This window comes from Ornithorhynchus anatinus, chromosome 5 (assembly GCF_004115215.2).
Source record: "Ornithorhynchus anatinus isolate Pmale09 chromosome 5, mOrnAna1.pri.v4, whole genome shotgun sequence".
Lineage (NCBI taxonomy): Eukaryota > Metazoa > Chordata > Mammalia > Monotremata > Ornithorhynchidae > Ornithorhynchus > Ornithorhynchus anatinus.
The window spans coordinates 71,697,989-71,713,757 of NC_041732.1; the positions used below are offsets into that span (position 1 = coordinate 71,697,989).

Consider the following 15,769-nt stretch of genomic DNA (forward strand, 5'->3'; position numbering starts at 1 on the left):
AGAGGCGGCAGAGGAAAAGCTCATGTTCAAGAATAAATCCCTCCCAGTCAGTAAAGGGACAAGTAAAATAGTAAAAAGAATAAGAAACAAAATGTCTATTTATAAAATGAAACCTAAAGGGTGGCCCAGTGTGAAAGTCATCTTTCATGTTTGGCTCTGGCTTCTTGGAAAACACGGTGCCAGGGGAGGTGATGGGGAGCGGGGAAGGGGACAGACTCTCCTCTGAAAGAGATTCATAAAATTATGACCCTTTAAAAATATCCAAATAAATACACATTTGCCCAATGAACTGGAGAAACTCAAGCTCTCAAAGTGGATTTCATAACCCCAAATAAAGGATGGTGTTCCTCCAAAAAATCTAAATGAAAATATAAATCAAAAGGGTTCATTAAAAGTAAAGCCAATCGGGGGACGGGGGGCGCTGAGCCCCTAGGGCTCGGCTTAAGTTGGCTTAAGCTGGAACTTTCTCACTGCTTCTCATTCCGTAACCCACTCCAGTTAAAGACCCTACTTAGCATTCGCACGGCATTAAGATTCAGATGGGCCTTTTCAGGCAGGAGCACAGTATGTCTTCATTGGCACTGTAGCAAGCTCGTAAATTAAGATAAAAAGCCGGTTAGATGGAGCCGAGGAAGGCTTCGGGATGAGGGGAGAGAAAGAGGCTGAACAGTGGTGGGCAGCTGTGTGAGAGCCCAGCCCCGCCCTTCCTGGAGGTAGAAGTCGATTCCTCGCTCTCCTCCCCCGGCTGACCCCCCCAGACCCCGCCTGACTCCTCTTTCCTTTGGGGGTTGCAGGCAGCTTTGCTCAGCTACAGGCGACAGCTGATGCACTTCGTGCCTGTCCAACTTTTCATTCTTCATTTCTCCCATCGACCAATCAATTAATCGTATTAACTGAGCGCTTACTGTGTGCAGAGCACTGTACTAAGCACTCAGGTTGTGCGAAGCAGCGTGGCCTAGCGGAAAGAGCACGGGCCTGGGGTTTTAATCCCAGCTCCACCACCTGTCTGCCGTGCGACGTCGGGCAAGTCGCTTCACTGTGCCTCAGTTACTTCATCTGTAAACTGGGGATTAAGACTGAGGGCCCCAAGTGAGATAGGGACTGTGTCCAACCTAATTACCTCGTATCTACCCCAGCACTTAGAACAATGCTTGGTACATAGAAGCGCTTAACAAATACCATAATATATTATTATTATTTTCAGAGTTGGCAGACATGTTCCCATCAGTGATTTGCTCAGTGTCCATCTTCCCCTAAAGACCACAAGCACCTTGAGGGCAGGGATGCATTTTTCCTCTATCATACTGTCCCAGATGCTTAATACGGTGTTCCTCACAAAAAAAGGTATCCGATAAATACCGCAGACTGACTGATGGAAGGATGGGTGGGTGGGTGGATGGATGGATGGATGAGGGACAATGACCAGGGTTGATTCTGAGCTTCAGCTAACCCTCTCTACACTTTCGGCTTGAGAAGGTGGATAGGTCCAAAAGAGACCTACAACAGGACAGAGTATTGTGCAGAGGGTGTGAGGTCCTTAAGGGAGGGAGTCCTTCGGGCCCCTACCCGGCATAGGATCCTCCAGTTCTTTACAGACCGCAAGGGTAGGTTTGCATCCTCTCAGTTCATTAAATCATAAAAATAAGATCATCTTGGAAATGGATAGCAGCTCTCATCCAAAACACTAGAGTCACTTTCACACCTATTATCTCATTGATCACAACTCCCAGGGAAGTTGTAAAGAAGGAACAGGAAATCCCACAGACATTTTATAGTTAGAAAAATGGACACTCAGAGAATCTAAATTGTCCCAAGGTCCCACAGCAAGTCAGGGGCTGAAATGGAACTAGAACTCAGTTCTCCTAGTTGATGATTCTACCAATATGGCCAGGAATAATCAATCAATCACTGGTATTTGTTGAGCACTTACTATTTGCAGAGCACTGTACTAAGCCCACCCACCTCCACGTCAAACAGAAACTCCTTACCACTGACTTTAAAACACTCGATCACCTTGCCTCCTCCTACCTTACCTCGCTGCTCTCCTTCGGCAACTCAGCCCGCAAACTTCGCTCCTCCACTGCCAGTCTGTTCGCTGTGCCTTGATCTCACCCATCTCGCCACCGACCTCTCACCCACATCCTGCCTCTGGCCTGGAACGCCCTCCCTCTTCATATCCGACGGACGATCGCTCTCCCCACCTTCAAAGCCTTACTGAAGGCCCATCTCCTGCAAGAGGCCTTCCCTGACTAAACTCTTGATTCCTCTTCTCCCTCTCTTCTGTGTCATTTGCACTTGAATTTACACCCTTTCCTCTTCATCCCTCCCTCATCTCCACAGCACTCATGTACATAACTTGAATTCATTTATTTCTATTAATGTCCGTTTCCCCCTCTAGGCTGTAAGCTCATTGTGGGCAGGGAATATGTCTACCGACTCTGTTATATTGTATTCTCCCAAACACTTTGTACACTGCTTTGCACGCAGGAAGAGCTCAATAAATACAATCAGTTGAATGAATGATTGATCAGGAGCGTACAATACAGCAGAATTAATGGACATGTTCCCTGTCCATAACGAGATTGTAGTCTAGAGGGGGAAACGGACATTAATATAAACGATTTATAATATATAATTTAAAGATAGGTACATAAATCCTGGCTGGCTGGGCGATGTGCCTTTGCTTGGAGGTGGTTTCAGAAGGAAGCAATGAAAGGTTCAGAACCATGTTATTCATCAACAGTAGATTCGAAGGGGTCTCTGTTTAATAATACTGGGAAGCAGCATAGTCTAGTGGAGAGAGAACGGGCCTGGGAGTCAGAGGTCGTGGGTTCTAATCCTGCCTCTGTCATTATGCTGTGTGACCTCAGGCAAGACACCTAACTTCTCTGTGCCTCAGCTACCTCATCTATAAAATGGGGATTGACTGTTAGTATTACTGTTATTATTATTAATTGCATTTATCGAGTGCTTCTATGTGCAAAGCACTGTACTAAGCACTGGGGAGAGGATAATACAACATCAGACACATTCCTTGCCCACAACAAGCTCACAGTCTAGAGGGGGAGACAGACATTAATATGAATAAATAGATAATAATAAAGAAATTACAGATATATACATATGTGCTGTGGAGAAGGGAGGGAGGATGAATGAAGGAGCAATAATTAATAAATAAATAAATTACAGGTGTATACATATGTGCTGTGGGGAAGGGAGGGAGGATGAATGAAGGAGCAAGTATGAGCAATGCAGAAGGGAGCGGGAGAAGAGGAGAAAAGGGCTCAGTCAGGGGCTCAGACTGTGAGCCCCATGTGGGACAGCGACTGCGTCCAACCTGATTAGCTTGTATCTACCCCAGTGTTTAGAACAGTGCTTGACATATATAAAACACACACCCACACATATCTAAGTTGGACAACTGATTTAAAAAAGTTGTTGTATGAATAAAATAAAACCTCCCCAAATATACTTAAATCCTCTTCCTCTTCTTTCAGAAGCCCCTTCCCAAAGAGTAGAATGATTTTTTTTAAGCTATTTAAGAACTTTCTTAGTGTCAAACACTGTTCTAGGCGCTGGGGTCGATACAAGTTAACTAGGTTGGACACAGTCGCTGTCCCACATGGGGCTCACAATCTAAGTAGGAGGGAGAACAGGAAAACCGAGCTACTGAGAAGTGAAGTGACTTGCCCAAGGTCACACAGTAAGCATCTGGCAGAGCCGGGATTAGAACCCGGGTCCTCTGACTTCCAGGCCCATGGTCTTGCCAGTAGGCCATGCTGCTTCTCCGCCGAGGACTCTTGGATGCCAACTTCCTAGTGAATAGTAGGCATGGCAGCCGGGACAAGGGTTTTGCCCCAGGAACGGTGCCCATGGAGAGCAATCCGGAAGGCCTCCAAATATAAAGTCTCATTCCATCTACTAAGGCAGCAGAAATGCCAAGGTTATTTTGGAAAGTCCAGGGAATTGTTAATTCCCCGGGGCTTTTTATGTAAAGATAGACTAAAATTGAGAGATGGAAGAGAGGCCCGCAGGGGACTGGCAAGAATTCACTTTAATATTTCATTAGTGTCCCATTTGCAAGACAACATATATTTTCACACTCGGCGACTTCTTGGGAATAATATCTCCTTCAGACACGAATAAGGGCCAATGCTAGTGCTCGCCTCATCCCTGCTGCCGAGCATCCTGAGGCAGCCAGTTGGAGAGAGCACAACCTTTCAGCTGATGACCTGAGGGAGCCAAGAGGTTTCTGAGGGGCCTGTGTGTGCCAATCTGAAACCCAGATGGAGGAGTCAGAAACCCAGAGCCACAATCTCCAAAGCCCTAGGACAGCAGAACTGCTCTGCGATCAACCAGATAATAAAATACACGACATCAACTCGGGTGATCCAGCTGATGCCATGCCAGTCTATTAAAAGCCCTCTCTGTGGGCATAACTGGGCTATAAGATAGTTACGGGCAGCGAACGTATCTGCTAATTCTCTTGTACTCTCCCAAGCACATAGTACAGTGCTCTGCACACAGTAAGCACTCAATAAATACCACTGATTGATTTTGGCAAAAAACTCACACTCTGTTCCCAGGCTTCTGCTCTCCTCCAGTCCTAATAATTGTTATTATTATTATTACTATGGTACTTGTTAAGTGCTACATGTCAAGGACTGTTCAAAGCTCTGGGGTAGATACAAGCTCATCAGGTTGGACACATGGGGCTCAGACTTTTAATTCCCATTTTACAGATGAGAAAACTGAGGCCCAGAAAAGTGACTTGCCCAAGGTCACACAGCAGACGTATGGTAGAGCAGGGATTAGAATTCAGGTCCTTCTGACTCCCTTCTGTGCTATCCATTAAGTTATGCTGCTCTCCCCTTAAACACCCCTCTGAGTCACCTAATCCCAGAAAGCCTGTGAGGTCAAGTGCTTAGCACAGTGTTTTGCAAACACTAAGCACTCAATAAATACCATTCATTGATTGATTGGCAGTCTCTGGCTGGGAACCCCAGCCTTGCCGCTCTGAGTCAGAGCAACAGAGGGACATTCCAGCCTCATCTTCATTTTGTTTTAAATTCAGTAAAAGGAAGTGAGAAGGGACAGTTATATTCAGGGAACACGCAAGAAGACATAATTAACATGGCCTCTCTGTCTTGGGGGTAACTCCTGACCTCCTTTATTAGTAGATTTATTGTCATTTTGGATGTCAATCCATCAGAAGGCAAAGGATCCTTCTCTTTCTAAGCAGCCACTGCAACTGCCAGTTTACTTTCCCTGTAGTTGAGAAATTACAAAGAAAATGTGTTTGGGACTGGATATTCAGGCTTAAGGTCATCCTGCCATTAAAGAAAAGTTTACCGCCACCCAGCCTCCAGCACCAGGTCAAACATCTCCTCATTCCACTGTCCCTAAATAGACTAAAACCTACTATCTATTAATCATTCAAGAGGAAGATTCTTGGGTTTGGATTTGTTTGTATTAAAAAAAAACCTTCCTCATTCAATATTCAGCTGGAGTATTTGACCCTGTTTGCAGAGCTATGTAAACACAGATACTGTGAGATAGATGGAGGGGATGAGATGACCTTCTCTGACAGTGCCACGAGGAAGAATCTAGAGGAACTGTACACAACTGCTTCCCACCACTCAAACCGAATTCAAGCAAATTGTTTGATCCATTCAAAACACAAGAACAGCATTTCCCTGACCGGGGCAAGGTCTGATTTTAACTTGACAGTTTGGAGTGTTTGGTTTCAAATTTCTCAGGGGCTTGGGTAAGCGGAATTTCTTGAAACATGTACTTGCAGGTGGCAAATCCCTCAGTCTTCATGCCCTGGGAGGGGAGTACACAGGAATTAAAAAAGGTCAATGTTGGGGCTGCATCTGTATCAGTCTATCAATCCATCTATCAATCTATCATGGTTATCGAGTGCTTACTGTGTACAGGGGCACTGTGTTAAGTGCTTGGAGAGTACAACACAACAATATAACAGACTCATTCCCTGCTCACAGTGAGCTCGCCCAATACCCTGCACGTGTGATACGACCTATGATCTTGGGGCTTTTAGAGGGAAGGTTCCAACTCCTCTGTAGGCTCTATATAGGAGTTAGCCCATTCCCTTTTGCGTCGCCACGACTTGCTCCCTTTATTCAACCCCCATCCCAGCCCTACAGGACTTAAGTTCATATCTGTCATTTATTTATTTATATTAATGTCTCTCTCCTCCTCTAGAATGAAAGCTCGTTGTGGGCAGGGAATGTGTGTTTATTGTTATACCGTACTCTCTCAAGTGCTTAATACAGTGCTCTGCACACAGTAAGCACTCCGTAAATACAACTGACTGGCTGACTAGCCCAGGATGCAACCTCAATGCATAGTAAAAGCAACAGCAAAGCCTGGAATCAAAAAGCTGTGGACGACTCCAAATTTTCAAGAAAAATCTTGCAAGGGATCCTAAAAATGATTGCCAAGCACAAAGGGATGGGCATTACTGGGTTCTACAGTGTTTGGGAACTGGGTTGATTACCCACTGTCCCCCTTAAGCGGATTCCCTTAAAGGAAATTGGCTGGGACTTTAAAGACCGGAGGGGAATGAATATCTACAGAATATCAGCTTTTCTTCTCTAAACCTGAATAATACAAGAGACATCCTGAAGTGATGCAGAAGCAGATCTCAGAAGCTCTTCACAGTTAATTCCCCCACAGCTGGCCTTCCTCATGAATACAATGCCAAAGCCTACCAAATAGTTACTTGGGATCTTCAGTAGGTCCTGGAACAAGTCTTGGGCTATAGCACCCAAAGACCATTTCCTCAAAACCCCAGAGGGTGTCTAGGACAACTGCCTCTGGATTGCCACTCTGGTTTTCAGAAAAGCCCCAAGCTCATTTATACCTTCAGCACACTTTCATTACCAGAAATCCAGAATGGATCATTTACCCGAGCTAAAGATTCTCAATGAAATGAAGGCTTTCAAACCCCTCCATTGTAAACAAAGTTATTGGAGGTTATTCCAAATCAAACTTATCTCTACCTTGTTTGGACAAAGAATCTCCCTGCCCAAGGGTACCAAAGAGAGACATGCAATTAAAATCTGGTAAAATAATCCTGCTTTTGAATTTTGGAAGGCTTTTTCAAGGGTGGAAAAGTTAAAGTGCTTCCCTTCATTAGAACATAAGCTTCTTATGGGTAAGCAAATAGTGTCCTGTTCCATTTTCTAGCGCTTAGAAGAGTGCTTGACACATAGAAAGTGCTTAACAAATGCCATCATTATTATCATTATTATTATTATCATTATACTTCCCAACAGCTTAGCACAGTGCAACAAACTCAGTAGGTAGTCAAAAAATATCACTATTACAAGTAGAAGTAAATTGAAGAGTAAGAGCCAGAACCTTTGATAACTTTTCCTTCCGTGACTTGTGTTCTCAAAAATAACTTCTGAACTACTGTAAACTCAATGTGGGCAGGGAATGTGCCTATTTATTGTTACATGGTACTCTCCCAAGCGCTTCGTACAGTGCTCTGTACACAGTAAACGTTCAATAAAAACGTTTGAATGAATGAACTTGTAAAACATCTCCCAATTCTGAGGGTTGCAACTAATAGTTCAGGGGACAGAAACAGTCCAATAAATTGTGGGTCATGCTGGGGGGAAGACCAGCTTTTCCTTAAGAGAAAATAGAAATAGGGTAGGTAAGCTAGCTTAAGCCTACTGCCTTCCTTCAGGGAAAAAAAAAATCCAGTCATTTCAATATAAAATTATTAGAATGCTCATCGTTATTACTGTACTTTACTATGTTATGCTTTGATCTGCTGCTTTTTTAATTAAATTTAAATTGATCAAGCACTTTCAGCAATGATTTCTCAATATTCCTCTGCGACTTCGAAAAAGCCTGAATGGGGTCAAATTAATATTGCACTCTCACCTGTCGATACCGACGCCCAGAGACAAACTTAGTGCTCGGGGACCCTGGAAAGGCCCACGTGCACACATGGTTGGCCCACAGATAGGGCGGGTGGTTCTTTAGCATGCATACAGTGCCAGCTCTCAGCTCTGACCCTAATTTTCAAGGCAGATGGGAAGGAGGGGAGTGAAGAATTTTTTCTCTGGGGTAACCCTTAGTCAACTTGGAGATGCTTTAAGATAAAAATCCAGCCAATTTGAACTAATCTTCTGAAGGCTTGAGTCTGGTCCCTGCACAGACGCCTCACCTCCGCAAGTTCCTAAAAGAAGTCAGAAACAAATGATCTTGGGGGTGGGAGGGGGAAGCATGTGAGAACTGAGACCATGATGGATCCTCTCACCAAGACCCCAGAGGACCACCAACTTCACTTGGAGAGATGGTTGATTTTGGGGTGGCGGGGGGAGATGGAGGAGAGCTGATATGGAGAAAATGTGCAGCACCTCATTCTCCAGAACTGTTTCTTGCTGAATTGCAGCCCTAATCGCCATTGGGTCGCAAAGGAGGAATTCGCTCTGTTCTTGTCAGACTAGTCAAGCTGAAATCCTTTTTTCATCTCCTCTCTCATTTATCATCATCATCACCACCAATGGTATTTATTGAGAGCTTACTGTGTGTACAGCACTGAACTGAGCATCTGGGAGAGTGTCTGATGTGTGACCTTGGGCAAGTCACTTCACTTCTCTGAGCCTCAGTTCCCTCATCTGTAAAATGGGGATTAAGACTGTGAGCCCCATGTGGGACAGGGACTGTGTTCAACCCAATTATATTGTATCTACCCCAGTGCTTAAAACAGTGCCTGGCACATAGTAAGCGCTTAACAAATACCAAAATTATTATTATTATTACAATATAACAGAGTTGGTAAACACGTTTCCGGCCCACAGTGAGCTTACAGTCTAGTCGGGGAGACAGACATCAATATAATCAAATAATTTATAGTATATAATTTAAAGATACTTATGTCAGTACTGTGGGCCTAAGGGTGGAGCAAATATCAAATGTCCAAAGGTCTCAGACCCGAGTTCGTGGACGATGCAGAATGGGGGTGGAAGCTGAGGAAAAGAGGGCTTAATCGGGGAAGGCCACTTGGAGGAGAGGTAACCTTAATAAGGCTTTGAAGGTGGAGAGAGTGGTTTTCCCACATAGAAACCAACCTCCAAGCCAGCCCACTGGGCCTGTAAAGGCCCTCCCCTCTACATCTATGAAACTTTCTGATGGTAATGACACCCATGAAGAGATCGCCTCTCCCTCATTGAAAATTCACCTCAGAGCCTACCTCTTCCAGAAAGTGTTCCTGGATTGGGCTGAAGTGGAGAAAAGATCTCTGCCTCCCGATTCTTAATGACTTCCCTCCCCTAGGATTCGGGGGTGGGGGAGGAAAGGTTGTGGAGAGAAACAGATAGGGGGAGAACCTGACATATTAGTTGGGCCCACTCATTCAAATGGAAGCCCCCCGAGGGCAAACCTCTCTGGCGGTTGCTGTGCAGAGTGTCGCGCACTGACGCGGCCCTCTGACGGAGCCGCTCAAGCCCTGCATCACTCACGTTACCCGTTCAAGGGTACGGCTGAGCCACCCGCAAGCAGCTGAAACAAAAATAAACCCAACAACCCAAAAAGCAATTAGAAGAGACACGTCGCTAATACTTGGATGTTGCAAGGCAGAATATAATTTATCTCTCGAAAACGAATCTCAATTTCAATTTCTGGGTAGTTGGCCCGTGGATCAGAATACCAAAGATGCATCTCGGTGTCAGGCTGAAACCGTTCTTCATTGCGGCCGAAAACCAAGCCGTAAAGAATCCTCTGTAGCAACACATTTACTTGACAGATCAGAACAGCTTCTCCAGAACCATCCAGTCAAAATAGCCCAGAAAATGCTGTTTCAGCCTCTGCCTAAATTTATATTTTGATTTACCAGTGGAATCTCGCTGGCCCTGGGCAACGAATACATATGTAATAATATTTCATATATTTTCCCCTTTGGGGCAAAAATTACAGCTTGTAGAAACAGGGACTAGTGAAAATAAAAACCATATTGGAATAATTGAGAAAAAGTGAAAGAGAAGAGGAGAGAGGGGGAGAGAGGGAGGAGAAAGTCTGGGAGAGACACAGAGAGAGAGAGAGAGAGAGAGAGAAGGAAAAGAGATGGTGACTTGAATAATGCAGGCTTCCAGATTTTTTGGTTTTAAATAATCAACTTATATCTGTCCTCACTTAAATATGTAAATTAAAAACGTTTCACTCTTAGAATCAGGATCAGAGCTCACCAGCTGGGTTAGCCAACAGCCTGCAGAACCTTCCACTAGCCTCATTTTCTGTATCAGTACGGTAGAACGGGTCTAAAGTGGAGGGGAATTTGTGAGGGGCACTTTACAGCTACTTGTCATTTCATTTAAGGTCACCGAAGAGATTTCTGCAGGTGGATTGGCAGTAATGAAGCCCAGCCTCCGACTTCTTTCTCCTCCTTCGATGGGGAAGCACAACTAATCAGCATCAGGAGCCAGAGTACAAACAGGTTTAGTGCTTAAGACAAGAAGCAAATTGTCTCCTGAGAAGGTTCCCACCTCCTGGGCACAAAGTACGAGGGAGAGACGGATGATCTAATAATAACGTTGGTATTTGTTAAGCGCTTACTATGTGCCGAGCACTGTTCTAAGCGCTGGGGTAGACACAAGGGAATCAGGTTGTCCCACGTGGGGCTCACAGTCTTAATCCCCATTTTACAGATGAGGTAACTGAGGCACCGAGAAGTTAAGTGACTTGCCCAAAGTCACACAGCTGACAAACGGCCGAGCCGGGATTTGAACCCATGACCTCTGACTCCAAAGCCTGTGCTCTTTCCGCTAGAGATCCGGTGGGTTCCCTCTGTTTCTCCCTATTTTTAGTGTTCAACTGTGGGGGGCGGGTGGGGGGAAACGGACATCCCAAGAAGGCATAGTCACCATAGTCATTTGAATATAAAAATAGCTGGGAGACCCACGGTAGGTAAATCAGGAATCAAGGTTTCTCCCCAATGTAAACTGGGCACAGACCTCTGGAAGACACTCCACGGGAGTAGGATTCCACCCACTGGTGTTGAGACCTGCATTCAAATCCTACCTCTGACCATCAATTCCTGAGTGATTCCAAGAAAACTGTTTCCTCTCTCTGTCACGGTTTCAGCCGGCTGGAGATAACAAGGTGCTTTTTGTGGGCACCTTGAGGGAATAGGTCGGTGGCAATAATGTGCCTCAAGTTTCTGAAGGAGAGAAACTCCAGGAAACTCTGCTCTTCTGTAACATATATCCTGCAGTTAGTATTACACACTACAGGATCTGCTGATTATTACCAAGACAGGTTATCCCATCTATTGGGTAGTTTCCAGGGGAGAGGACGAGGATGAATTATGTGAGTAACGACAGGGTATGTGCCGTGCTGTAGGATGTTATTCTGGCTTCCTCCGACCCGGATACTTAGAAGATGGCAGAAATTTCTCCACCTCCTCACTTCAGTCCTCTTGGGTACGAACTGCAGCCAGCCTCCTTTCCCCCAGGGAGAACTTCCCATTTCTGCCCTACGATTCCACAAAAGCAGACCTTCACCATTTGGTATGGGAGAGGCTTTGCTGTTAATGTTCTATAGCGGATACAAAGAGCCGGACAAGGAGAAATCCTCAGGAAGCAAATTCCAAACCTAAGCGATAAAAAAAAACCCTGAATTTGACCTGATGAACTCTGAGGAAGAGAGGTGGTTGAGACACCCAGAAACTCCAGAGGGAGTGCCGCTCAACAATAAATTTGTAAGCATAGATGTCACCCGTTACCCTTCGGAATATTTACTTGAGTTGCTCAGAATGAGTTTGCAAAATTGTGGCCCCGCAGATTTTTTTTTCCCTCTTTTCAGTTACAAAGCTCTCAGATGATTCCTTTCAGGAGGGCTGTAGTGTTACGAGTTCAAAGGGTTGCAATTTGATGATATCATTTGAGGACTCTGGTTGCTATGATAACCTAGAAGAATTTTCAAAGTTATTCTTTCCACACACCATCTCCAAGGAAATTGGCTATTTCTTTTCTGTCCTGTAAAGGTTGCAATGCTAGTGGCAAAACATGAAGAATACCAACATAACAAAGTGCGAAGAAACAGATGTCTCAGTTTATCTCTACCCTTTATTACCTGGATCTTTACCATAAGCCCGTGGTAATATGATCTCCCTCTTGGCCCCGTAAACAAACTCCAGAATTTCACATGTGATTTTTCACAAAGATTTCAGATGAGTTTGCAATTTCATCTTTTTATGGACTCTAGGAAAAGGGGTGGTGGAATTACAATTTTCAGCACTAGATGCATGCGAAAAAGGTCTCAATTACAGGCAATCGGCAACTCAACAACCGCAGAGACACAATTGTCTTTGAAATTTAAAAACCAAAGCCCTGGTTTAACGCAGCGGCAACACAAAGTTCGCAAAGTTTATGACTCAATTACTGCAGTGTACACAGACAAGAATGAGGTGAATCAATTTATTAAAGACTGACTGGGGCTTGGAGTTAAAAATGTATTTCTGCCACTTTTTCTTATCCCACGACCCTGTTTAATTTGCCTGCTGACCTCATTCGCATCTACAAAAACAGCAGTTCTGATCAGTGGTGGGTCCTCTCGATATTGCACACAGACAAGTGGATATTTATAATGCCAGTTGAGTTCCATCAGTGGGTTCTATCCATCACTTTTCACCCGCCAAGCCAGAAGCTATTTTTAAGAGAATTAACTCTCCAAGTCCCTCTCAGGATCGCACCTGGAGAGTTTCCAGCACTCTATCGGTCTCGGCTTTGGAAAGGAGAGTCAAGCAGAGGCAGACCCATTCCATTCCTAGCTTGGACAGTGGCTGGTGCGTGGAATGCAATCTGCTACAAGTCAAAACTCACCCGTGCTGGGCGGCAGCAGGATGGGAGAGAGTCGATGACAGAGACTGAAGTTTATTGCATGGTAGAAGGCAATAAGAACCACTTCCGTATTTTTACCAGGAAAACTCTATGGATACACTACCGGAATGATTGCAGATGGAAGTGGGGCATTCTGAGAGAGATGTGTCCATGGAGTCGCTATGGGTTGGAGATGACCCGACAGCATAAGACAAAACAAAAACTCTCCAAGCATTACACGGTCAGACTATCAAGCGCCAGACTGTAAGCTCCTTGTCGGCAGGGATCACGTCTACCAACTCTGTTGTACTTTTCTTTCTCGATTGCACTTGAGCATTGTACTTTTCTTTCTCGATCGCACTTGAGTACACACAGTAAGTGCTCAGTAAATACTACTGATTGATTGATTGATGATTGACAGAGAAGCAGCTTGGCCAAGTTAGTGGATAGAGCACAGGCCTGGGAATCAGAACCACCTGGGTTCTAAACCTGGCTCTGCCACTTTTCTGCTGGGTGACCTTGGGCAAGTCACGTAACCTTTCTGTGCCTCAGTTACTTCATCTGTAAAATGAGGATTGAGGCTGGGAGCCCTGTGTGGGACAGGGACTGCGTCTAACCTGATTATCTTGTATCTATCCCAGTGCTTAGCACAGTGCCTGGCACATAGTAAACACTTAACAAATACCACGATTATTATTATTATTACTGGGCCCTCAATTACATTCTGCCTTAAATTCATTCATTCAATAGTATTTATTGAGCGCTTACTATGTGCAGAGCACTGTACTAAGCACTTGGAATGTACAAATCGGTAACAGATAGAGACAGTGCCTGCCCTTCGACGGGCTTACAGTCTAATCGGGGGAGACGGACAGACAAGAACAAAAGCAATAAATAGAATCAAGGGGATGAACATCTCATTAAAACAGTAGCAAATAAATAGAATCAAGGCGATGTACATTTCATTAACAAAATAAATAGGGTAATGATAAATCACCCCATCGGTATGTTTTTAGATCTAGTCCCATAAAGAATTGAGTGAAAGCACCTATTTGGATTCCTTTGAAAGCACAGTGACAACATGCGTGCCAGGGAAATGATTCAAAATAGGACAAACACAGACATTTCTTTTGGATGACCTATTCATGGGAGACTAAGAGGGGTCTTCCAAAAACAGGCCCCCTCCACCAGGAGTCTGCTAGAACCTCTCAGCCATCACGCAGTGATTTCTCCTATTTAGCACTGACCTAGCACTTCAGCTGCTCAAGTCCTGGAGGAGAAAGGTGGAGGAATCTTGGCGTGGATTCTACTGCTTGTCTGCTGTGTGACCTTAGACAAGTCACTTAACTTCTCTATGCCTCAGCTACCTCAGCTGTGTAAAGGGGATTAAGACTGTGAGCCCCATGTGGACAGGGATCATTTCCAACCCAATTTTCTTGTACCCACCCTAGCGCTTAATACAGTACCTGGCACACAATAAGTGCTTAATGAATACCATACTTGTTATTTTGCCACAATTGTTATTATTATTATTTTAAAAAATCTGTCATCTCTGTCTGGGAATCCATCTTGACCAGGTTCATAGTGGAGTGCTTCCTTTGGAAGCAGATCCACTGGGTTCCAGATGAGAATAAAAATAATAATAATAATAATAATAATAATAATAATGGCATTTGTTAAGTGCTTTTCTAAGCGCTGGAGAGGATACAAGGTGATCAGGTTGGCCTACATGGGGCTCACAATCTTAATCCCCATTTTACAGATGAGGTAACTGAGGGACAGAGAAGTTAAGTGACTTGCATAAAGTCACACAGCTGACAAGCGACTGAGCTGGGATTTGAACTCATGATCTCTGACTCCCAAGCCCATGCTCTTACTGACAAAAGTGGTATTTGTACAGTGCTTCCTCTGTGCCAGGCACTGTACTAAATGCTCGGATAGACACAAGATAATCAAGTCAGGCACAGTCTCCTGTCCCACATGGGGCTCACAATCTAATTAAGAGAGAGAAGAGATGTGTTAAATCTCCATTAACAGATGAGGAAATTATGGCACTGAGAAGTTAAGTGACCTACCCAAGGTCACCCAGCAGGCAATTAGATTCCACTAATAATAATAATAATGATAACTGTGGTATTTTTTAAGCACTTACTATGAGCCAGGCACCGTTCTAAGCCCTGGGGTAGACACAAGCTAATTGGGTTGGACACAGTCCCTGTCCCACATAGTGCTCACAGTTTTAATCCCCATTTTATAGATGAGGGAACTGAGGCACAGAGACGTGAAGTGACCTGCCCAAGGTCACACGGAAGACAAGTGGCGGAGACGGCATTAGAACTCGGGTCCTCCTGACTCCAAGGCCTGTGCTTTATCCATTAGGTTCTGCCGTTTCTCGGGATCATTTAGAACCGAGGCCGAAACCGAATCGCCTCCACAGGTTCCTCTGGACGGTTACCATCAGCTCACGAAAGCCCCCACAGGAAATCAAATGGGTTTACTTTGGTCACCGAATTGCCAGATGATAGAGCACTGTTCAGAGACATGACTTTTAAGTCCTCTTTCTAGACTGTAAACTCCTCAAGGACAGGGAGCAGGTCTACCAATTCTACTGTAATCTCCCAAGCAATTAGTTCGGTGCTCTGCACTCGGTAGGTGTACAATAAATACTATTGATTGAATAATCTCATCTCTGCAGCCTACACACTGTGTGAATGATTTTCTAACCCTCTGAGTCATACGGCAGCTGACAGGCCTACAGAATTTCTTAGCACTGAAAGTTGAGCATGCTAAAATTATAAATTATTGGTAGAAAGAAGAGGGTTTTAGGTAACTTCGTGGAAGAGCATTCCTCACTGAGTTTCTAAAAGGAAAAGTAGGGATTTAATGGGGAATGTTTGGAGTGCTGGATGATT

The 15,769-nt window shown here is 44.6% G+C and overlaps 1 protein-coding gene and 1 non-coding gene across 8 annotated transcripts in view; one reads left to right on the forward strand and one right to left on the reverse strand.

Moving 5' to 3' along the window:
* Nucleotides 1–15,769, reverse strand: part of CAMTA1 (calmodulin binding transcription activator 1) — a 1,175,303-nt gene that overhangs the window by 1,038,883 nt on the left and 120,651 nt on the right. The window lies entirely within an intron of this gene.
* LOC114812722 lies at nucleotides 12,713–12,850 on the forward strand. Its single transcript, XR_003760373.1, has one exon. It is a non-coding gene; the product is annotated as a small nucleolar RNA SNORA7 (small nucleolar RNA).